This window comes from Narcine bancroftii, chromosome 1 (genome assembly GCF_036971445.1).
Source record: "Narcine bancroftii isolate sNarBan1 chromosome 1, sNarBan1.hap1, whole genome shotgun sequence".
NCBI classification, from domain to species: domain Eukaryota; kingdom Metazoa; phylum Chordata; class Chondrichthyes; order Torpediniformes; family Narcinidae; genus Narcine; species Narcine bancroftii.
The window spans coordinates 257,224,516-257,248,685 of NC_091469.1; the positions used below are offsets into that span (position 1 = coordinate 257,224,516).

Sequence of the window (24,170 nt, forward strand, 5' to 3'; positions counted from 1 at the left end):
ACTACCAGGGGAAATGACCTGGCCAGCCACTGTTGATGGTTGCGACGGCTGGCCACGTGGACAGCCTCCTTCACGTTACTGACGAGTCCACTGGCCGACGTTTCCTGGTGGACACAGGAGCGGAGCTGAGCATCCTGCCCCCCACTGCCCTCGAGACACGCACCCGATCTCGTGCTCCCACCCTGTGGGCAGCCAACGGTTCCGCCATCAAGACCTTCGGTACCTGCAGGGCACAGATCCAGATCGGGAAAGAGAAATTCCGCTGGAAGTTCATGTTAGCCTCAGTGGGTACTGCGTTGGGCCAACTTCCTGAGGGCACACAGACTGTTGGTTGACATGAAGGGCAAGGGTCTGGTCAATGCTCACACCTTCCATTCGGTGCGCCTGGATGGCATGAATGCTTGTAGGGCCGAGATCGCTGCCATTGCCACTTCCAGGGATGAGTATTCGAACATACTCCATGAGTTCTCCACCATCCTTCAACCATGATTCAGCGCCACCTTACCCCAGAACGGGGTATACCACCATATCTCCACACAGGGGCCCCCCCCCTGCTGCATGCCAAGCCCAGACGACATCTTACCGAGAGGCTGGAGCTGGCAAAAGGAGGAGTTTTCCCTGCTGCAGGAGTTGGGGATCATCTGTCACTCGGACAGCGCCTGGGCATCCCCTCTCCACATGGTCCCCAAGTCCTCCGGGGGCTGGTGACCCTGCAGCAATTAATGGCGTTTGACTGACCCGACCACACCGGACAGGTACCCAGTTTCATACATTCAAGACTTCTCGGCCAATCTCCACGGTGCGCAAGTCTTCTCCAAGGTTGATCTGGTGCGTAGGTATCATCAGATCCCGGTCCACCCCAAGAACATCAGCAAGACAGCGATCATCACCCCACTTTGGCCTCTTTGAATTCCTGTGTGTGCCTTTTGGCCTCAAGAATGCGGCCCAGACTTTTCAGTGCCTCATGGTCGCAGTGGGTAGGGACTTGGACTTTGTGTTTATCTACCTGGAAGATATCCTTATCGCCAGCCGCAACCGCAAAGAGCACAAGGCCCACCTCCGAACCCTGTTTGCCTGTCTAGCGGAATTTGGCCTCACGGTCAATGTGGTCAAATGCCAGTTCGGAAAGCAGACGCTGCAGTTCCTGGAGCACATCATCACAGCAGCAGGTCCTGCCCCGGCGCCAGAGAAGGTCGCGGCCATCCAGCGGTTCCTCAAGTCAACCACCCTCAAGGGCCTCCAGGAATTTGTGGGGATGGTGATTTTTTTAAATCATCGGTTCATACCCGGCACCGGCCGCACCATGCAACCGCAGTTCATGTTGATCGCCACTGAGAAAGTCCTGACTTGGTCAGAGGAGGCTGAGACCACTTTTGCCGCAACAAAGGAGGCTTTGCCAACGTCACTTTACTGGTGCACCCACTCCTGGAGGCACACACGGCGCTTTTGGTGGAAACCTCAGACACGGTAGTAGGGGGCGTACTCGAGCAGTTGCTCAACGGACAGTGGCGCCCGCTGGCCGCCTTTAGCAAACAGCTGCGCCCGCCAGAGCTCAAGTACAGAGCTTTCGACTGCGTGCTCCTGGCGCTGTACCTGGCCATCCAGCACTTTCAATACTTTCTGGAAGGCAGGCCCTTCATGGTGTTCACGGACCACAAGCCCCTCACACAGGCACTCGCGATGGCCAAAGATCTGTGGTCGGCTCGCCAGCAACGCCAGCTCTCCTACATGTCAGAGTTCACCATCCGGCACAGGGCAGGCAAAGACAACGTCATGGCGGATGTGCTTTATCGTCCGGTGATCAATGCTCTCGCCCTCGGCCTTGACTACACACAGTTAGCACAGGCCCAGAAGCTGGACTCAAATAAAAGGCTCTCTGGACTGCCATCTCTGGCCTCGAGCTCCAGGACTTTGAGTTGCCCAACAGCCCGGACACACTGCTCTGCGATGTCTCCACTGGCTCGCCGCACCCGGTAGTCCCACCGCAGTGGAGGTAGAGGGTTTTCAGCTTAGTCCACGACCTAGCCCACCCCTCGGTGAAGACTTCGGTGTGAATGGTGGCAGAGCGGTTTGTGTGGCATGGGCTCAAAAAGGAGTTGGCCGAGATGGTGAGGAACTGCACCAGGTGCCAGGCCTCCAAGGTCTACTGGCATACGCAGGCCCCAATCCAGCAATTCGACCCGGCGGAGCGGAGATTTCAGCACATCCACGTTGATGTCGTAGGCCCCCTGCCGGTGTCCATAGAAGCGTGCTACCTTCTCACAATAGTTGATCGAACCACGAAATGGCCGGAGGATGTTCCCATCAAAGAAGCTTCCACAGAATTGTGCGCCAGGAACCTAGTCAGTCATTGGATTGCCAGGTTCAAAGTCCCGGTGCACATAGCCAATGACAGGGGCGCCCAGTTCACCTCCGTGCTCTGGGCTCAGCTGGCGAACCTCCTGGGGGATAAACTCCACCACACCACATTGTTTGGTGGAGAGGTTTCATCGTCATATGAAATCCGCCTTCATGGCTTGCCTCAATGGCCAAGGCTGGGCAGACGAACTGCCCTGGGTCCTCCTCAGCATCAGAACAGCACCCAAGAAGGACCTATAGGCGTCTTCTGCGGAACTGGTCTACGAACCTTTTGGCAGATCTCCGTAAGAAACTATCCTCGCTAGTCCCCTGCCTCCCTTGCATCATGGCATCCGTTGACACATCGTTCCAAAGAGCTGGACTCAGCGGAATTCGTATTTGTTCGGTGCGGCCCACATACGGCACCTTTACAACGCCTGTATGAAGGTCCATACAAGATCTGGCAGGACTTTCACTTTGGACATAGGGGTAAAGACGAACTTTTCACCATGGACCGTTTGAAGGCGGTGCACTCAGACCTATCATGCCTGGTGCAGACGGCCATGCCTAAACGCTGGGGCCGCCCACCCGAGCGGAGGGGCGCGTAGCTGGTTCTGGGGGGGTTGTGTGGCGACACACTCTCTCATGGCGAACCGGCCCCATGTGTAACGCCACATGGCGGGGCAGCCATGGGAAGATGACGCTGTCAAGGTTTTCTTCCTGCCTCAAGTCTCCTGCCCAGCACGCGCCTAGGGCAGTTATTATGATATCACTATGCACGAGGTGACTGAGCTTATGCTGCCCGTAAAAGGGCGCACACTGAATTTGAATAAAAACAGTCATTAACGACTTTCAATGTGGTGGCTGACTCTTTCTTGGCTGTTTCCAGCACTACAGTTCCTTTATTTAAAAAAGGATGGCAGGGATAGCGGGTAACTCTGCTGGGAGTCAAACTGTACTCTTAATCCATGTGTGTTTCGTGAGACTCTCCACAAGAAATTAACTATAAAGTTCTTTTTAAAGAAGGGCTGCCCGATGCCAATTTTCAAGGGGTGTAATTAGTTCTTCTGTGGCCAGATCAGATACATCGGAACATTTTTCATGTGCTCTCAGTACAGTCAACTCTGCTGAGTGGGAGACAACAATAGTTGTGGTTGTTGCTTCCTGTTCAGTTGAGTGCCGATAAGCATTTGGAACATTTAACAATGACGGCATCATTGATGCTGAGTTGTGGTATTAAAAACTATTAGAAATCGTGCAGCAACGTCGGGCAACAATCATGGGTTTCTTGTCCCATACGTTGTACATCCCAATTCCTACTTGAGTCAATCCAGCCTCTATTGCTTGATGGGTGTTGCACAAGGTATCAATCAACTGAAATCTAAAATTGGTTTGGCCTGGCCTTAATCCATTTCTTCCTGTTTTCTTTTATTTACAGCTTTATTTTTTAATTAAGAAGCCGAATAGAATATATCCCACCTCCCACCCCACCCATGCAAAGGCATTGAGTTGATTTATTTATTTATTTATTCCAATGAGTTCTTGAGGTTTAACAAGGTTTAGGAAAAGCATTTATACCTACAATATGTAAATATTGGCACCAAATTTTTTTTAAAAAGTATCATATTTATTCCTTAAGTTATATGTAATCTTCTTAAGAGGTATATGACAACGTATTTCTGCATGCCATCTTTCCAAACCTAAATGTGAATCCTATTTCCATGTCACTGCTGTATATTTTCTTGCAACTGCTAATTCAATTTTCACATTCTTTTTGATGTAAATTCAGTTTCAATTTTGGTCTTATCACTGAAATATTACCCAATAAAAACAACATTGGATCTTGTGGAAATTTAACTCCCCAAAAAGTTCCTAATTCTATCCAAAATGGTCTAAATTTTGGACATGACCATGCAGAATGTAAAAAAAAAAGTCCCAGTCTCTTGACTACATCTAAAACATCTATCTTACAAATCTGACTTCAGTGTATTTAATTTTTGTGGGGTAACATATAATTGATGTAAAAAGTTATATTGAACCAATCTATATCTAACATTTATTGCATTTGTCACACTATCATGACATCATTCCAACCAGTTTTCCTGTCCAATACTAATATTTAAATCTATTTCCCATCTCTGTCTAGATATATAAATTCCCTGCTTTTGAGTTTCCTTTTGCAATAATATATACATGGCTGAAATAAATTTCTTAATAAATCTACTGTGTCAGATGATGTTTGTGCTCGTACGCCATCAAGTTGAAATAACGAGACTACACCTGAAGTTGTCAGCCAGTGAAGAGAAGATCGTTTATAATTTAATCGTTTAATAATTTTTCATTATTTTGGAGGGTACAGCAACTGTGTTGCAGCGCAGGTCAGAAAATGAAGAATTTGTTGAGGTTGGAAGATTGGGGCCATCAGTTTATTTTGGTGAAATTGCTCTTCTGATGAACCATCCTCGTGCTGCCACAGTGTTAGCACGTGGTCCATTGAAGTGTGTGAAACTGGACAGACCTCGATTTGAACGTGTCCTGGGTCCTTGTTCAGACATTCTTAAAAGAAACATCCAGCAGTACAACAGCTTTGTATCACTGTCTGTCTGAAATCCTCTTTTTATCTTCTGCAGCATCCATCAGAACAATCTGCCTCATATCTTTCTCAAGTGCTGCTTTCTGTGGCAGCCCACTTCCAGTCCCACAGCTTCCTGACCATCAGAGAAAGCATTCCCATTGTAGCATTGAAAGCTACATTTGCTTTGTCTTTTTCACACTGCACCTGCTTTCAACAGTCCATCCAGCTTCATCTTCAGTATAAGGGTATTAAAGGTTACGGAGAGAAGGCAGGGACGGGGTATTGAACTTTAAGATCAGCCATGATCTCGTTGAATGGCAGAGCAGGCTCGAAGGGTCGAATGACCTACTCCTGCTCCTATCTTCTATGTTTCTATATTTCTATTACAGTGTTATCAGGCTTTATATAGACACACAACATGTGACCTGGCGTCATGACATCTGAAGTGCGAATAACCTCATGACAAGGCTACGTTGAGTAGGTCAGGGCTTCTCAGTAGACCTACAGGTGATGCTGAGTCACTATGCCTCATGGCTGTAGTGGCTAGTTACCAGTAGATAGGAGGCTGTTGTGTCTTGCTGTATCAAGACGGGAGCTGTTAGTGCTGGTTCTGCCCACTCCCTCCAAGCGAATCACTACACTATTACAAATCAAGGTTTCAATTTCACTCCTTTTAGGCAATAACATTGTTGGACACAGTTCATTTTGTAAATATGCTTTTATTTGATAATAAAAAATATTGCATTATTTTGTATTCCATATTTATTTTTTAATTGATTGAATGACATTAAATTAAAAAACTAAATATTCAAAAATTGATTATTCATTGTAAATGGGATAAGTCCATTTTGATTCAAAGGCATTTTAGATAGCACTGAATTCCTCATTCCCATTTCAGTATTTACTTTATTATATAGATTAAGCAAATGCTTCAACACTGGAGTTTCCCTATCACCAGATATTAATCTTGATTCCCAATTATATATAAAATCTTTTGGTATCTTCTCTTCTATCTTCTCCATCTCTATTTTAATCCATGCTGGTTTCTTTCCATCTTCAAATAAGAGAGAAATCTCATTTATGTTGCCTTATAATATTTTTTTAAATTCAAATTTTCATGTTATTTTTTTCTAACAAAACCTTCGACATCTTGTCCTTCCAAAGAAAATTTCTTGCATATTTGTTTAATTTCTGAATTTTATTTTGTGGCAATGATATAGGCAATGTTGAAAAAGGTATTGTACTCAAGGAAATGTATTAATTTTAATACAATTAACTTCCCAATAATTGGCAATTTCATCCATTTAAAAAAAAAGTGCTCATCAATTTCCTTAAATAAAGGGGTATAGTTCAGTTTAAATATATTATTTAAATTGTTATCTACCCGTATCCCTAAATATTTTATTCCATTTATCGGCCATTTAAATTGGATATCTCTTTGACACTGAATATAATCTCTTCTAGTAAGAGGCATAATTTCACTTTTATCTCAATTTACTTCACAACCAGATACTGTTCCTATATTCTTTTAATCTTAAGTATAGTTTATGTAATGATCTTTCCAGTTCTGCCAAGTAAATTAATACATCTGCAAATAAATTAATCTTGTATTTCCTCTCTGTCAACTTTAAAACCATTAATATCAGAGTCAGATTGAATCAATTCTGCTAGTGGTTCTATTGCCAAAATAAATAAAGCTGGAAATGATGGACACCATTGTTTACAGAATAACTGCGATTATCCAAAATTGGATTTTCTGAAATCCTCAGTTATCCAAACTTTTCAGAGCCGAACCGGGGACCTCAGGCTTCTGGCACCGGCAGTAGCAGACCTCTAGGTTTGGGCTCCCAATCAGGAGTGGGACACTTGGGCGGGGCCATGATGTGGAGTTGTTGGTGATTGGTGGTGGCCAGCATTTTTTTGTGTGAATTAAACATTTTAATGCTTGAAAAGCCATGCTGTTTGTAGTTGTTTTAACACTGTTACAAGAGATTTGTTTTTGCTACTGGGCTGTTTTTATAAAATGACCGGTTCTCTGAAAAAAAAAGTTTATCTGAAATGGGCCCGGTCCCAACCATTTTGAGTTAAACGAAAAGGCAAAAATATTTGCCCATTTGTAACAACCTTAGCTTTCGATCCATTATATAAAGCTTTAATCCAATTTGCAAATATTTGTCCTATGTTACAAGCCCAAAGGACCCCAAAACCCAGCAGCAATAGACATTCACCAAGACAAATGGTTACTTAAACAAAAGTTGCTTTTAATTATCTTTAAACATGAAAATAGAATCAAACTTTAACTTATCACTATTTTTGACTTATTTAACCTAACTTAACCCCCTTCTAGTTCTAAGTCCACGTGTATGTAATGTGTGTGTAAGTTCAGAAAGGTTCTTTGGTTCACAGTCCAATCTCACTTCTCATTCCTCCAAGTTCACTGGTTGCAGGCAATTTTTATACTGTGCACAGAATTTAACATGTATAAAGTTCACCAGGCTTTGGTACTTGAAAGGTAAATGGTTACCACTCAGGAAGGTTCTTGTCGGTTTTCAGAGAGAGATTTGTTGTTCCTTTTTAATTAGTCACTTTGGTGTCTTGCTGACGAAACTTGCCCCTTCAGGGTTCTCCAGATGATAACTTTTTTCTTTCAGGTCATCACAGAGTTCCTTTCTGTTTCTCTTATTCCAAGTGAAACATTAGACAGCTAGTCCTCTCCTCTTGCATGAACCATAAGGGCTTTGAACAGACTGTCTTCCAAAATGGGGCTTTCCATAAGCTTTCCAGCTTGTCCTATTCCAGGCCCAGCTGCTGGTTGTAACACTGTACAAGTGATCTCTCTCTGTCTCTGTCTGACTGTCTGTCTGTCTGTCTGTCTGTCTGTCTGTCTGTCTGTCTGTCTGTCTGTCTGTCTGTCTGTCTGTCTGTCTGTCTGTCTGTCTGTCTGTCTGTCTGTCTGTCTGTCTGTCTGTCTGTCTGTCTGTCTGTCTGTCTGTCTGTCTGTCTGTCTGTCTCTCTGTCTCTCTATCTGTCTTTCTTTCCCTCTGTCTCTGTGTGTGTCTCTCTCTGTCTCTGAGGCAGGAAAATGGTTTCCACTGGAAACCATATGACCTTCTTTTAACAGCTCCAGTCAGAAGCGGCTCTGGCAAACTCTTTCATTTGTTTCCTTTTGTAAACAGCAATCCATTAGTGAAGTCTCTTGAGCACTCTTCAAAGCTCTTGCAAAATATCTGAGGCCCCGATATGTCTAGCATGGGGCGGAGCTCCAGTATTTTAAATAAGATCTGTTTTAAAGTGTTTGTATGTAACCTACTCTAACAAACTTTCCCAATTTATCTCCCAAAAACATATCTGTATACTCTGTCACACTTAACCCAAATTTTTCAAGCACTTTGAACAAAAGAAATCCCATTCTAATCTATCAAACGCCTTTTCCACATCTCAAGCCACTGCTACACTTAAGTCTTCTCTCTTTTGTGCCAAATATAATGTACAAAGGAATCCTTTATGAAGCATTTGGAAGGATTTGTTTCTATGTTAACAAAAAGGTTTTTTTAAAAGAATGTCAGAAATGGAAGTGGGGGTTGGTTGTTGTGCCTGCTCTCCCACTCTTTCTTTTTAAAATATTTTTATTAATTTGATAGAGAAATATTCCATGCATATATTGTTTAGATATTAATTAATTATATAGCTTTTATATAATGCAGCACAGAATATAAGTCATATATAAATTATATGTCTTGTATAAATTTATATGTCTTGTATAATTCTCAAAAAATGTGAAAAATCCTTATGAGAATTTCACTTCATGTTCTTATATTGAGATATACATTGTGGTTATCTAAATAAACAAATCTCTTCTAGTTGTAGAAAAACAAAAATAAGGAAGAAAACAAACCATACTAATCTAACACTTCCCTCTAAATATGTTCACCAATAAATGTATCAGCTCTTGGACATCGGATCAAAAACGTAGAGCACCCCTGCCTAAGTAAACAAATTATGATAGTAGTCCATGAATGGGCCCATCTTATCAAATTCATCCTTGATCTCTTTAACATTAGATCTAATTTTCTCCAAACTCAAGCAATACATAAGGTCCTGCAACCATTGCATCGGAGATGGTGCTATGCTGTCTTTCCCCCATTCAGTAAGATCATGGCTGATCTGGCCATGGACTCAGCTCCATTTGCATAGGTTTTCCCCATAACCCTTAATTATTTCACTATGGAAAATCTAACTTAACTGTATTTTAAAAACATTTAATGAGGCACACTCTATTGGTTCCTTGGACAGTGAATTCAACAAGTTTGCTACTCTCTGTTGGGGGGTGGGAGAAGGGGGAGAAATCATTCTTTTTCATCTTTGTGCAAAATCTACTTACCCAAATCTTGAGGCTACGTCCTTAGTTTTAGTTTCACCTTCCAGTGGAAACCATTTTCCTGCCTCTTGTCTATCCCTTTTTATAATTTTATGTTTCTATAAAATTCCTTCATTCTTCTAAATTCCATTAAATATAGTCCCAAGCAACTTAATTTTCATTAATTCACAACTTAATTCTCATTTTGAGAATCAACCTGGAGAAACTCTTCCTTACAGCTAAAATCAGAATTTATTGTTATGAAAATGTCATCAAGAGCATTTGGTGACATACCAAATCTCTTCCAATTCCTGCCATTGGTGAGCCTTATTCGTGATTGCATTGACATGAAGCCTCCAGGACAGATCCTTAGATCTTGACACCCAAGAATTTGAAGTTCAAATCAAGTCACCTTTGTTTATCATTCATACCATGCTCGCAGGTTTAAAAAAAAGATAGTGTTTCTCCAGTACCACGGAACATATTTATATGAATATGTTCGAATAGAAGTTAGAAGATGTTAAAATAGAAATTAAAAGTTGTCCTTCATGGTAGGAAGAGAGCCCCCAGTGATCTCAGATTTCACTGACCTTTGCAGTGATGCATTTGCACAGGGTGCTCTCGATACATCCTCTGTAGAATGTAGTATGGATGGAGGGTGGGAGATGAACTTTCCTCAGCTTTTACAGGAAGTAGAGGTGCTGCTGGACTTTCTTGGCTATGGAGCTGGTGTTAAGGGACAATGTGAGGTTCTTCACCAAGTCACTCCAAGGAACTTGATACTCTTGATGACCTCAACGCTGGAGCAGTCAGCGGAGCATGGTCCCCTCATGCTCTCTTGGAGTTGAAAACCATCTCATTTGTTTTTTTTAACATTCAGATACAGGATGTTGGCTCTGCACCAGTCTGTTAATGATTGCACGTCATCTCTGTACGCTGACTCATCATTTTAACTGATCAGGCCATCACAATGATGTCGTCAGAGAACTTGATGTGGTTCAGGTTGTGGTCAGTTGCACAGTTGTGAGTCAGCAGGATGAACAGCAGTGAATTCAGCATGCTGCCCTGGGGGCCCCCTGTGCTTAATGTGATGGTCTGAGAGATGCTGTTACCGATTCAGGCTGGCTGAAGTTTCCCCAACAGGAAGTCAATTTCTTGACATTTTCCACTGCTGACCCCTTGATGAGGACTGGTTCATATTCTCCTGGTTTCCACAGTCATCTCCTTAGTTTTGCTAACGTTGAGTGCAAGGTTGTTATTGTGACACCACTCATCTAGTTGATCTAGCTCCCTCCTGTACACTTCCTCCTCACCATCTGTGACTCTTCCGACCACCATGGTGCCATCATAAAATGCCAATAGCATTTGAATTGTGCCTGACCACACAGTAATGGGTGTAGAGTGAGTAGAGCAGTGAGCTAAGCACACATCCTTGATGTGCGCCTGTGTTGAATGTCAGTGAGAAGGAGATTATGTTTCCAATTTGTACTGTCTGTGGTCTTGCAGTGAGGAAGTTAAGTATCCTGTTGCAGAGGTGGGTGTAGAGGCCCAGGGTTTGGAGTTCGTTGACCTGCACTGAGGGAATAATGGCATTGAAGGCTGAGCTATAATTGAAAAAGAGAAACTATATGTATGAGTTGCTGTTGTCAAGGTGATCCAGAGCTGAACTGAGAGCCAGTGATATTGCGTCTGATGTGGAGCCATTATGACGGTTGGTGAATTGCAGTGAGTCCAGACCTTTGCTTGGGTATGTGTTAATTCTAGATGTGTAGATGTAAGTGCCACTGGGGGACAGTCATTGAGGTAGCTCACTCTGCTCGTCTTGGGCACTGGGATGATTGATGCCTTTTCTTTGAAACAGCCAGGACCCTCTGACTGCAGCAGTGAGAGAATGAAAATGTTTGAATACCCTGGCTAGTTGGTATACACATATTTTAGTACCCTACCAGGTTCGCTGTCAGGGCTGACACCTTGCGAGGATCACCTCCTTGAATGATGTTCTGACATCAGCTTCAGAGACAGATATCACAGGGTCATCAGCCTTTGCTGAGCTTCTCATAGGCACTGTTGATTTCTTCTTCTCAAAGCGAACATAGAAGGTGTTCAGCTCATCGGGTAGTGAAGCATCACAGCCATTTAGGGTGTTCGACCTTTCTTTGTAGGATATAGCTGGCAAGTATCTCTGTTGTGCGCTCGCTCTTCCTCTCCCCAGAATTGCTTTTTTGTTGCAGAGAAAACATTTCACAGGTCATACCTGGACTTCTTGTCGAGATCTGGATCTCTGGCCTTAAACGTCTTTGATCTCGCCATCAGCAGGTGACCAATCTTCTGATTCATCCAAGGCTTCTGGTTGGGGAACTCCTGGTATGTGTCCTGGCACACACTCATCCATGCAGGTCTTGATGAAGTCGGTGACATATGTTGCATATTCATTCAGGGCTAAGGTTGAGTCCTTGAATATGGTCCAATCCACAAAGCAATCCTGCAGGCACTCCTCTGCCTCCCTTCACCATACTTTAACTGTCTTCACCCTGGCGCTGTAGTCCTTGATCTGTTCTTGAATGTTGCAAAGCAATCCTGCAGGCACTCCTCTGCCTCCTTTCACCATACTTTAACTGTCTTCACCCCAGCGCTGTAGTCCTTGATCTGTTCTTGAATGTTGTGGTTGTGGGGTTGTGGTGTGGTTCCGTCGGCGTTCTACATGGTGTCATAGTGGTCAAGTGTATTGGCTCCTCTGGCCTCGCATGTGACATGCTGGTGGTAGTTCATTAGAGTCTTCTTCAGGTTGGCTTGATTGAAGACCCCTACATTGATAGGGAAGACATTGGGATGGGCTGTCTCGTGGCTGCAGGTCACAGTGCTCAGCCCCTTGTGCTAGCTTGATGTTAGCCTGAGGCTTAATGCAAGTAGGATGGTGGTGAAGTCCCTCGGCAAATAGAATGGGTGGCATTTCATTGCCAGATGTTCCATGTCGGGGGGGGGGATCAGGACTGGGACATAACCATCACATTTGAGCATCAGGATGAATTGAAGATGGCACAAACGCCACCTCCCCTGGTTTTTCCAGATGTCAGTGTCCTGTCAGCACAGGTGGAGCCCACAGACTATAGAACCATGTCTGGAATGCCCTCATTTATCAATGTCTCTGTGAAGCACATCACGCAGAGCTCAATTACGTTCCTCTGATGCCATAATCTGGCTCTATCTAGTTTGTTTTCCAAAGATTGTACATTGGCCAGGAAGAAGGAGGGGAGTGGAGGCCTCAGGGCCCAGCCTCTTAGCTTGTCCTATAACCTCCCTCTGCTTCCTTGTGCTCGGGTCTTCTTCAAATGACCCTTGGGTTGGCTGCTCGTAACTCCTGCAGCGTTTAAATAGCTTGTGCCCTGCCTGTATGTATAATTTAATGCAGAACAATCTTTAGTCGGGTTTTTAAAAAAAAAATAATGGAATGTTCTTAGTTTAATGATGTATCCAAATTATCTCAGAAAGGAAGAGAGGATTGAAAGGATTAGTGTGAGTTTAGTCTGATTATAGACAATGTGTCATTGGGCAGCATTGAATTTTGTGCTATGTAGCACAGTGGAGCTTTATAATTCTTCTGAGGAGGTGGTTATGGTTGGCAAGTTCAGAATTTATTGCCTGATTGTCCTTGAGAACGTGGCGATGAGCTGATCTCTTAAACCCGAACGTGATATGGAATGCTCTGGCAGAGGAAGAGGCTGAATCAGATTTAGTCACTATATTTGAAAGGTATTTAAGCAGACATTTAACTAAGCAAGGCATCAAAAGGTATGGTGCTAATATGGACAAATGGGATGTGTCACTGGCAAAAAAAAGTCAGAATGAATGCAGTGGGGCGAAGAGCCAATCTCTGTGCTGTGTCACTCTGTGACTGACACTGCAGTCCATCTAATGGAACATAGAACAACACAGGAACAGGTCCTTCGACCATAAATGTTTGTGACAAACCTGATGCCAAATTAATCTAAATCCATCTGCCTGCATGTGATGCGTATCTTTGCATATTTATGTATGTACCTATCTAAATGGCTCTGAAATGTCACTGCCCTATGCTTCCTTCACCTTTCCCCAGCACCCTATTCTAGGCACCTACCATTCTGTTTATTTTTAAAAAAGCTTTACACGGCTCCTTTAAATTTTCTCCTCTCACCTTAAATGTATGAGTTATAGAATGACATTTCCATCCTTTGGAAAAAGAATCTTATTATCACTGCCTCTTATAATGCTATAAATTTTCTCTGATGACCTTTCCTTGAATGCCAACACATATGGAGTTTTCGGATTTTAAGCCATTGATGATGAGGGAGCGATGGAAAATGAGTAAGGATTTTTGTAAAACAAAAGGGCGGGATGAACTTCAGAGGCTGAGCAATGCCTGAAGCAAAGCAGTATGAGGTGCTTGGATGTCGTGCAACTCAATGGTCTGAACGTTGATTGTTTTCCAATTTCAGGTAACTCACACCACTGGTATTCTCTTCCCAGGCACACTAGGACAAGAGGGCACAGCTTTAGGATTGAAGGCTGTCCACTTAGAACAGAGATGTGGAGGAATTTCTTCAGTCAGAGGGTGTGATTTTGGGGAATTTGTTGCCACAAATAGTTGTGGAGGCAAAGTTACTGGGTAAGGCAGAAATTGATAGGTTCTTGATTAGCCAGGGCATCAAAGGTTATGGGGCGAAGGCCAGGTAGTGGTGTTGAGTGGGAAAGTGGATTAACTTGCAATCAAATGACAGGGCAGACTCAATGGGGTGAATTGTCTGTTTCTGCTCCTATAGCTTGTGTTCACTGGCATTCTCCTCCTAGCCACCCTTTCCCATCTATCCAGTTTTCTTCTCCCTTTTGTTCACCTCTCTCATTCCTCTCCCCCAATCTGGTTCCATCTACCCTTTACAGCGCCGGTAATCAGGCCTGGGGTTAAAATCCTGCGCTGTCTGTAAGGAGTTTGTACGTTCTCCCTGTGTCTGCATGGGTTTTCCTTGGGGGCTCCAGTTTCCTCCCACCCTTCAAAACGTACCGGGAGTGTAGGCTAATTGGGTGTAAATTGGGCAGGACAGACTTGTGGGTCAAAATGGCCTGTTACTGTGCTATATGTCTAAATGTAAAAATTAAATTTAAATTTCATCGAAAGAGGAGATGCTAGAGGAATTCAGGGGGTCAGGAAATATCTGTGGAGGCAAAGGGATGGTTGACATTCTGCCAGCTTCTGTCCCACACTGCACTCAGACTGCTACATAGTGGCAGTCTCTCCTCTTCACACTGTCCTGAGGCAGGGTCTCCACCCGAAACATTGACATGCACCTCTTTGCTTCCACAGATCCTGCATGACCCGTGGAGTTCTTCCAGTGTTCTGGTTTTTATTTCAAATGTGATTTCTGGTGCATGATGTGGTGTTTTCATCAGGTGCTTACTTTTCCCTTTGGGATGGTTGAGGTTGCAGGTTTGAGAAGTTGAGGGCATTGTCATCATGGATGGTGCTGTCTGTGCTCTCCTCTCGCTGCTACCTTCAGACAGAAGATACGAAAGCTTAAGTTTGGCACCACAAGGTCAAGAGCAGTTTGTTTCCAATAGCTATCAAACTCTTGAATCTCCCCATGCTGCCCTCATCATAAGCTGCAGCAGGATCACCAAAGTTATGCCACTACTCCCCTGACGTGGCAGGATTTAAAAATTTTTTTTTGCACTACTGGCAAACTAGCGCCAAAAATGTATTTATTTATTTATTTTCTCCTCCTTTTATATTTACGGTAAAACCCTCGGTATCCGGAACCTATGGGAATTGGTGGATGCCGGATAAGTGAATTTGCAGGTTGCTTGAGATCATATGTGGCGAGTGCGTGAATTGTCAAAATGATCACTAGGGGTTGCCAATTTTAAACTTTTGTATTTTTACCTATTTATTTTTCATGACTGTTTTACTGGCTGCTTGAATTCTGGATAATGGGGATTTTACAGAATGAGACTTTTTCTAGTTGTGACATCTTATGTACTTATCGAGTTCAAATTTATGAGCATCTGATTGTCAATGTACAACCAGATGAAACTGCATTTCTCTGGTCCACAGTACACTCACTTACACACTGAAACACTCACATACATACATAAAATTATAATCTAAAGTAAAAATTTTAAATATTTTGGAATAACTTACTCATTTGCATTTGTAGATTGTACTGACAGATACAATATGATAATAATCTCCATTTATTTGCATGTGGTGGAATGAGCCTTGGGATGATGGAGATCTGGTATCCAATCTAAATGGGAGTCAGTGGTAGAGGGAGTGAATATCTGGGGTAGTGGATGGGTTTGCAACTAAGTGGGATGCTGTCTCTGGGATGGTCTTGAGGTGCCTGAGTGTTCTAGCTGCATTCGTCCTTTCAAGTAGAGAGTATCCAATTGCACTCCTGATTTATCCTTGGAGTGTCAGTCTCTTGCTGCGCCCTGTTTCGAACCTGTATCTGGTCCAATTGACTTTTTGGTCAATGCTCATACCCAGGATATTGATGGTAGGAATCTCGGCAATGATAATGCCAATGAATGTCAAGGGGAGGTGGTAAGATTGTTGTTGGAGATGTCTTTGCCTGACACCTTTATTACTTGTCACTCTCAGCCTATAACCCAAATGTTGTTTTGATCTTGCTGCAGGCATACATGGACTGCTTTGCTCTCTGGTGCTCATTTCTTGGAGCAAAGTGTTATTTTCCACACCCATATACTGCATTCGATAGGGCTTCTGACCACCAGACATGCAAGGAGAGTTGCTTGGCACTATCTCTGACCTGCTGCTGGAGTAACAGAATCAGAATTTATTGTCATGAAATTCGGTGTTTTGTGGCATCTTACAATACTATATTTAAAAAAAAATAGTGCACAAAAACTAGGACAGTGTCTTTGTTTCATTGATTTTTCAGGAATCTGATGGCAGTAGGGAAGAAGCTGTCCTTGTGCTGTTGAGTGCTCATCTTTAGGCTCCTGTACCTTTTCTCCAATGGTTACAGAGTAAAGAGAGCATGGTCGGGGGTCTTTGAGGATAGATGCTGCATTTTTAAGACATCGCTTCATGTAGATGTCCTTGGAGTGAAGTTTGGTGCCTGTGATGTCATAGGCCGAGTTAACAATCCTCTGGAGTTTATTCTTGTCCTGAGAGTTGGTGCCTTCATTACCAGGCAGTGATGTAACCAGCCAGAATACTCTCCACGGTACACCTGTAGAAATTTACGAGAGTCTTTTGTGACATACTGAATCTCCTCAGACAAATAATAAAATATAGCCGCTGGCGAGCCTTCTTTGTGAATGCATCAATATGGAGGCTCCAGGACAGATCCTTGTCCTGGAGCCTCCTATTTGTGCAGGTCATGAAAAATTTCTGGTTAATGATAGCCTTTGCCACAGATTTTCTTCTGATTAACATCCGCCCCTGTGTAATCACCACTTGGAATAAATGCAGAACATACTCTGGTTGAGGAACTTTGACCTCCTTCACCAAAAGGAGCCCACCAATAGCACCTGCATGGAGTTGGTCAAATTCTGAAGGTTGTACTTGTCAGCTAGCAGCTGGTGGGGGCACACAAGGAAAGGTCGGATTTTCATTGGATGTAGGATTGGTGGGAATGACTAGCGTGCATATGGGGGACGTGGTGGCAGAAGGAAGTTCTGATGGAAGGGTGTGCACTCACTGAAAGGATTAACAAATGTATTTGCTGCAGTCATTTGAACTTCACCTCCAAGTTCGGTCCATTAATTCCTCAAATTCCTATTGAATGGAGTTGGACCTGCTGTTTAATCAAAGTCATCACTATAAAGACAGCTAAAGCAAAGAAAAGGATGTGTTAGAATTGATTGAGGACCATCGCCTTCCCAAGATCGTGTTATATGGCGAGCTCTCCACTGGCCACCGTGACAGAGGTGCACCAAAGAAAAGGTACAAGGACTGCCTAAAGAAATCTCTTGGTGCCTGCCACATTGACCACCGCCAGTGGGCTGATCTCGCCTCAAACCGTGCATCTTGGCGCCTCACAGTTTGGCGGGCAGCAACCTCCTTTGAAGAAGACCACAGAGCCCACCTCACTGACAAAAGGCAAAGGAGGAAAAACCCAACACCCAACCCCAACCAACCAATTTCCCCCTGCAACCGCTGCAACCGTGTTTGCCTGTCCCGCATCGGACTTGTCAGCCACAAACGAGCATGCAGCTGACGTGGACATTTACCCCCTCCATAAATCTTCGTCCGCGAAGCCAAGCCAAAGAAGAAGACTTAAAAAAATAATGGCTGAATAGATTGGGATGTATCATTAGTGGACATTCAACAATGTGGAAGGCGATGTGAAGGTCACTTTGGGTGGAGTTGTCAGTTCTGCCTGATGTTAATGGCTATTTGGCCCATTGAATTCTCTTGAAGAGCTTGCCTCAATTCCATTCCCCCACTGGTTTTCCCCTCTCTCAAGCTAATGAACAATTCCCCTCTGCCCCCCCTACCACTGACTTATCCTCAGGGGTAATTTACACTGGTCACTTAACGCAATGGCACATCTTTGTGATAGGGGAGGAAACTGGGTGCTGGGATAATATGCAAACCTCTCGTAGATGTGTCACCGGAGCTGCTCTGCCACTGTGCCCACTCTTCCCCCCCTTCCACAGAGGAATTCAAAGAATATTTTGGCAATTCCTCATTTGTTTTGGAGCTGGAGGAGCACGTTGACGCTGCAGTTTTGCCTTTGTCCTTGGCCACTTGCACACCATCATGCCATAACATTATTTTGCTGATTCTCTTTCATATCTGAAGGAACCAAATAAAGTGGTAAGCAAATAGGAGAAGCCTGAAAATAGAACAATGTTCAAATAGTCCCAGCTGGACTTCCCCTATGAAAATGAGTTTGGTTTGTTCTTAAAGCCTCACCAATCTGAGCTGTGAATGTAGTGTGTTTGGGGACGAATCTTTTGTGTTTCTCATCAGCAGGCAGAGCATGAACAATATAATGTCTTCAGAATAGATGTTTTGTTGCCTGTGCTAAATAATTGCTGTGGATTCGTGATAAATTTTGCTTAATAATTTGCCTAATATGAAATGGCTGGATACACTTTCCTGTATTAAAAGATGATGCAAATGTTAGCTGTTGGCCCTTTAATACGATAACAGAACAAAAATGTTGGTGCTGGAAATGCTCAGGATGCAAAGAGGTTGTGGATACCTATTCATATTTTCCCACATTCCTTTGAAGTTCTGATTGGACAATATCAGGCCTGGGCCTCAATGATGTGATGACACAAAAAGAAAAATGAGACCAAGGAAAATATGAAAAAATAACTCCTCAACTTTAAAGCCCTGGGGAAGAAATATTTAGAGGGAAAGAAATGTTGGGTCTTGATAGTGGGTGACAGAGGGAAGATGAGTTTGAGGTAATTGAGCATTCCAGTCATCAAAATGGGCAAAAGCTGTTTTACTGGAGGGCTGATGTCGTGTATCCTGTGGCAAACTTTTTCCCGCATCTTTTCATGCACTGGAGAATATCTGGTGAATGGGGATTCTGTGCAGGGATGCAAGCTCTTGAAGGTGAGACAAAGAAAGAGGAACCCAGGAGCCTCTTCAATTCTGATTTTTGTCATGGAGTAAATATAGGAGATCTGATTTGAGGTTTGAGGACATGGTGAAACCAAGAATTTTATTTACATAGAGAAATTTTAAAAAAAACTTGCCAAGTGGCTGAAAGGAGTTGTTGACAAAGGTGGTAGAGGTGAGTGTGGTGAATGGACTTGGTAACTGTGGCTGGGCTAGAATGGCCTCTCATGGTAGGTGTGGAGAAAACCACCTTTTCTATTCAGTAGAATTTCTCAAAGCTCAGACCCTCCTACGAGTCAGGTGATTCTTTTTGGATGGATGGAATTGACTATTTGAGAAAGTCCAAGAGGGTTATCCCAGATATTGTAGCCAATTTTTATCCCTCATTAAAACTAATTTTTCAGTTATTAGCATATTGTTGTTGGTGGAACCTTGCTATGTGTGAAATATTTGCAATGTTTCCTGAATAAAAGCAGTTGTAAAATATTTTGTTGGTTGTGAAGAGCTTTGGAATGTCCTAATGTAGCAAAATGTTCTAAAAGACCCATGTAAAGCGGAGTACAAATTATGGTGAACCTTTAACATGCCCTTCAAATTATTGGGCTAAAATGCCTGTAAACTCGGGTGTTATTAATCCATTGATAGGAAAATTTGATGTTCTTTTATTAGGGCAAAGGCTGACTGACTTCAGGTTGGCTGTTTCCTGGTAATTATGACTAAGCAGCAGTAATATTATGGCAGAAATCAACCTCCAATGTTTTCAGTCAAACTACCCACACTAAGATCCATTTCTATTGGCTCATTGCTGCTTGATAAATTCCCCAAGCTATTTGTCAGTTCACAAGGCCATACTTGCCATCCCCACTGTTCAGAACTGAAGGCCTCTTATTCCAGTTATCATTTCTATCCTTCACCTGTAAGAGTTGCAGCAAAAATAATGCCATGTTCCAGCAACCTTTTCCAAGAGAAAGAAAAGAAAGGGGTTGAACACGAAAATCTGCTGATGCTGGGGTTGAGTGCAGTGCAGTGGAGAAACTCAGTAGGCCATGCAGCATCCTTAGGAAATAAAGAGTTACCAGTGTTTCGGGCCATACCTGTTGAACGGCCCAGGCTCAAAATATTGGTTACCCTTTACTTCCCAGAGATGCTGTATGAACTGCTGAGTTTCTCCAGCACAGTTGTGCATTGCAGGAAACAAAAAGTCTCTTCAGAGACGAGAGTGGTCAAAGATCATGCTGTCTCCTCCGATGTAGCAACCCACCCCCCCTACCACCACCAGATGCTGAGCTTGATTTTCCCCATTACCAACTGCCTGCTCTTCAGAACACCTCCTTGATCCTTGGCCTCTATTTTACCCAGAGCCATCAGAAGCTCTCTTCCCCTTTTGGAAGACTTTGGCAGCAGAGTCTAAGGGAGTGTCCATCTTATCAATTTGCTTTGGCTGGGGCATGGAAAAATGGACAGCATGGATTGATTGTCAGACCCGAGGTTCATTTCATGGTCCTCAGTAACTGATGTGTTATCCTTCCAGAAAATTGTAGAGTATTAAGGGAACAGGGGGGGAAAAAGCCACTTTCATTAACCCCTTGATAACCTGGCATCTTTGGGACTTTTGTCGTGTGGGGCCAGTGGATTTTCCTGGATGTTACTCCTCTTGAAACCCAAACATGCACACTCTTATTTCACTTTTTTTGTTCACTATCTGGTGACCCTGATGAGTTTGAAGGGAGTGGGAAACGTTACAAGCACTCCAAACCTTGGCTCCCTTTGAAAACCCATAGGTATTCCTGACCCCTGGTGTTCTGGCTGGCCCACATTCGGGATCTTAACCAAGGCCACACCCCTGGTCCACTGAACGGACCTCATCCCTGGTCCATGGGCTAGACCCTCACCCCAGCCACACACCTTGCTTCAGCTTTGGGATCCACGATCAGACTATTGAGTGAGCTGGGTGCAGGACCATCAGGATTTCTGCATAATTGGATGCTGGATTATTTGACTTTATCTGGTGAGGTCTGGTTCCTCACCTTTCTTCACGCTGTCTAATTTCACCTGCACCAGGTTTGCTCTAAGTTTAACATTCAATCAGCACTGCAGGTTAAAACAGTCTGGACCTGCGTGAGATGTGCATCTCGTGCATCTTCTGCTTGTGGATCTGTGATCTCTTGTGTTTTTCCTCAAGAGGAATCGGTCATGCTCCATTTCACTTGAGCCTCTGTGCTCTGAGTTCGCATGAACCTGAATCCCAACACCAGGGGTGTCAAACTCAAATTCACGGAGGGCCAAAATTAAAAACTTGGACTAAGTTGAGGGCCGAACTAAATATTTATTGAAAATTTTCAACAACATCTGCATGTTTTCTCTTCTTTCAACATATGTAATGTTAAACTTTAGGATATAACTTTAGGAGGATAATGTTACAGGTCAGGAGTAGGTAGCTCAAGTTCACCCTTTGCTTGACCTGAGGGAAACATATTTGGTCCCTGTGGAGATGTAGTCAGCATTCACAGGCAACTGACAGCTTGCCCTGTCCATAATAATCCCTGATTCACTGGAGAGATAGTTGCTTGAATTATTCCAGGGCAAAACATCCTCAGTATGACTCTGGACTAGTGTTAAGAGCAGTGACCAACCTTTTGTGTGCATCTGATTTCAAGTCTCCCTGCTGGAGAGCCTGTGTAACTGAACTTAAGATTCTTTAGATTTGCATTTCTTCCTTGATGCCGATATGATTTATGATTCACCTCACTAGCCGCGCCAAGTAAAAGTATTCCGTAATTTTAAGCTTCAGTCTAGGTAAGCCAGTAAACCCAATTAGGTTCAATACTTTAGGTTAGAGGGCCAGATTCCGTGATAGAAACATACATTATGGGAAGTACAATCTCCTGGCAGAGGGTGAGAAGGGTTGGATTAAGGGAAAGATCCAAAGGAATAAAGAGAAAGCAAACGTTTAATAGAGTTTTCTCCAGCAACAATTCAAATCTGAAGGGGAAGGAGTCTACTCTTGTAATAGTTTATTTATTTCACACAGATCAGAGAACTTCTCCTGCAGTCAACATGTCAAGGCAACTGTACAAAAGGCACAATGAGGGTTATACCTTTGAACAGGTTTGAGGAGATTCAACAGGTCATCAAATATTTTGTGAGCATGTCCATTCTGGTCCCCATTACCAAAGGCTGATTAATCCTCCATCCTTCCACCCCTGATGTTGCTGTGATTGTCACCAGTGTAACATTACTTCTCAGTTTAGAGCAGCCATTCTCAACAGGGGCCATAGGCCCCCTGGGAGCCTCAGCACATTTAAGGAGGGCCACAGACTGAAATCATAAAATATATTTTGTTTTTCATATTACTGGTAGGAGAGAAGTGTGGAAGAAACCAACTAAACTTGACTGCTTCACAGTATGGAAGAGGACTCATCAACTTGAAGCAGACTGCTAAGGGGCTACAGCCAAATAAAAGGTTGAGAATGGCTGGTTAAGAACATTTACTTTGGCTGTGCTTGCTGGCTGTCATGCATTTGGAAGCATACTCCAAAGTGTTTACTTCAAAAGAAAGTCTATCAAAACTAAATCAAAACCAGACAGCGAATTGAACCCTTGTGAGGTGTTTCTCCTAATCAATTGGATTTTTTCTATACTTGCTTGCAGCCAATGACCAGGTTTCATGTGAAGCTCCTGTTAACAGCAGTGTTGGTGACAGATGGTGGCTGCTGCATTATAAACAGATGCAGGTCTCTTTCTGTAGATATATGGGTGCATCTGAGGTAACCTGACGTTTTGTCCCTCTTGTTCTCCTTTTCATTCTCATGTAGACTGTTGTCAGATTTCTGTTCTCAACATCCTTGTTCAAGAACTGAAGAAATGAGGGTGTTCAGCCCCTTGAACTTGTATACCATTCAATGGGTTCATGGTTGACCTTTTGCCTCCATGCCTATTTTGTGCACTGACTGCAAATCCCTTGACCAGAAATCTAAAAAAAAAACATTTTTATTAGTTGGGGGAGCAGGATGGGGGTTTGAGTAGCCCATTCCTGTTCCTAATCACAGTGGAAACCTTTTTTGGCATATCAGCAATGTGATTTTGTAGAACACAAGTCCATGAGATGAGAAATAGGATCCAAGTGTAGGCACCAATGAAACCGGCCGTAAGTGTTCATCCAAACTGGGCATCCAGTTCCTTGCACCAACTCAGCTATTTGTTACTTTGCTGAATTAACCCCATATCTATTGATCCCCTTAATGTATAAAAAATAGTTGACCTCTGCCTTAAAAATATTTGGTCAGTGAATACCAATGATTTATTTTGTTGTCCACAGGCATAGAAAGCTTTGGAGCTAATGTGCATAGATGGGTGCCACAGTCAGTCTGGATATGGAGCATGAAGAGCCTGTTTCCGTGCTGTAACTCATCAGGAAGACTATGCTTCTTGCCTCCATCCCTTATTTTAAGACTGATGCCTGGTTATAGTCACACCAGTCAGGGCAAGCATCATCCCTGTTACGTCCTATTTAAAAAAAAGTGCACATCTTGATGAAATCACTGCTCATTCGTTTAAACTCAAAGGGTATAGGCCAGGTCTGCCCCATGTCTCCATGCCAACAGCCAACCCACTGTCCCAGGAATCAGTTGAGGGAACCTTTGCTGCATCTTACCTGTCGCATTTTTGGGGCTGCAGGGTGAGAATGGTACACATTGCTTTAGGTGTCATCTGGTAGGGACACTGATGAATGAGCAGAATGTCTCTGTGTTTGTACTCAAAACCTCCACTCTAAAGGCTAACACACTGTTTGCCTTCTTAATTGCTTGGTGAATCTGTATGTAAACTTTCAGTGATTTAATTATGTCTCTTTATCTTTGCTAAATAAAGTATGCTCTTTGACCTTCTGAGTTTATCCACCATTGCTTTTACTTCACTCTCTGCATCTCTGCAGACTTTCATGATCTACTTTCTTCTGTATAAGGATATAGAGGTCCCTCCGAACACTAACACCTTTCAATCTCACTGTAAAAAAAATTCCAGCCTCCTCTTTTTGCCTTTTTTTAGAAAGGTAAAATCAGCTAACTGCACCAAGTGTTAAGTTTCCCTGTTACTGATTGTGAGTTCTGAGCACTGGGAATAATTGAAAATAGCTCTTTGGAGGGTAAATGGGGCTTCCTCAATCCCTGCAAAGTGTAAATCAGAGGAATTTAGCAGAGATGATGGCTCTGATGTAATCCCAACTCCATTATTAAATCTCTGAAATGTATTCAACTGATTGCTGGAATAGCACAACTTGAACAAAGCAAATACCAGACAGATGATCCTCTTTTTTAATGTGGTCA

At 43.3% G+C, this 24,170-nt stretch overlaps 1 protein-coding gene and 1 long non-coding RNA gene across 4 annotated transcripts in view; one reads left to right on the plus strand and one right to left on the minus strand.

Annotated features, from left to right (window-relative positions):
- The window catches only part of dgkza (diacylglycerol kinase, zeta a), a 517,457-nt gene that overhangs the window by 144,377 nt on the left and 348,910 nt on the right, over positions 1 to 24,170 (plus strand). The gene's annotated exons all lie outside the window — the stretch shown is intronic.
- The window catches only part of LOC138742014 (uncharacterized), a 34,415-nt gene continuing 32,023 nt past the window's right edge, over positions 21,779 to 24,170 (minus strand). Inside the window, exon 2 of the long non-coding RNA XR_011343935.1 lies at positions 21,779 to 22,819. This is a non-coding gene — a long non-coding RNA (uncharacterized lncRNA). The remainder of the gene's footprint in view (positions 22,820 to 24,170) is intronic.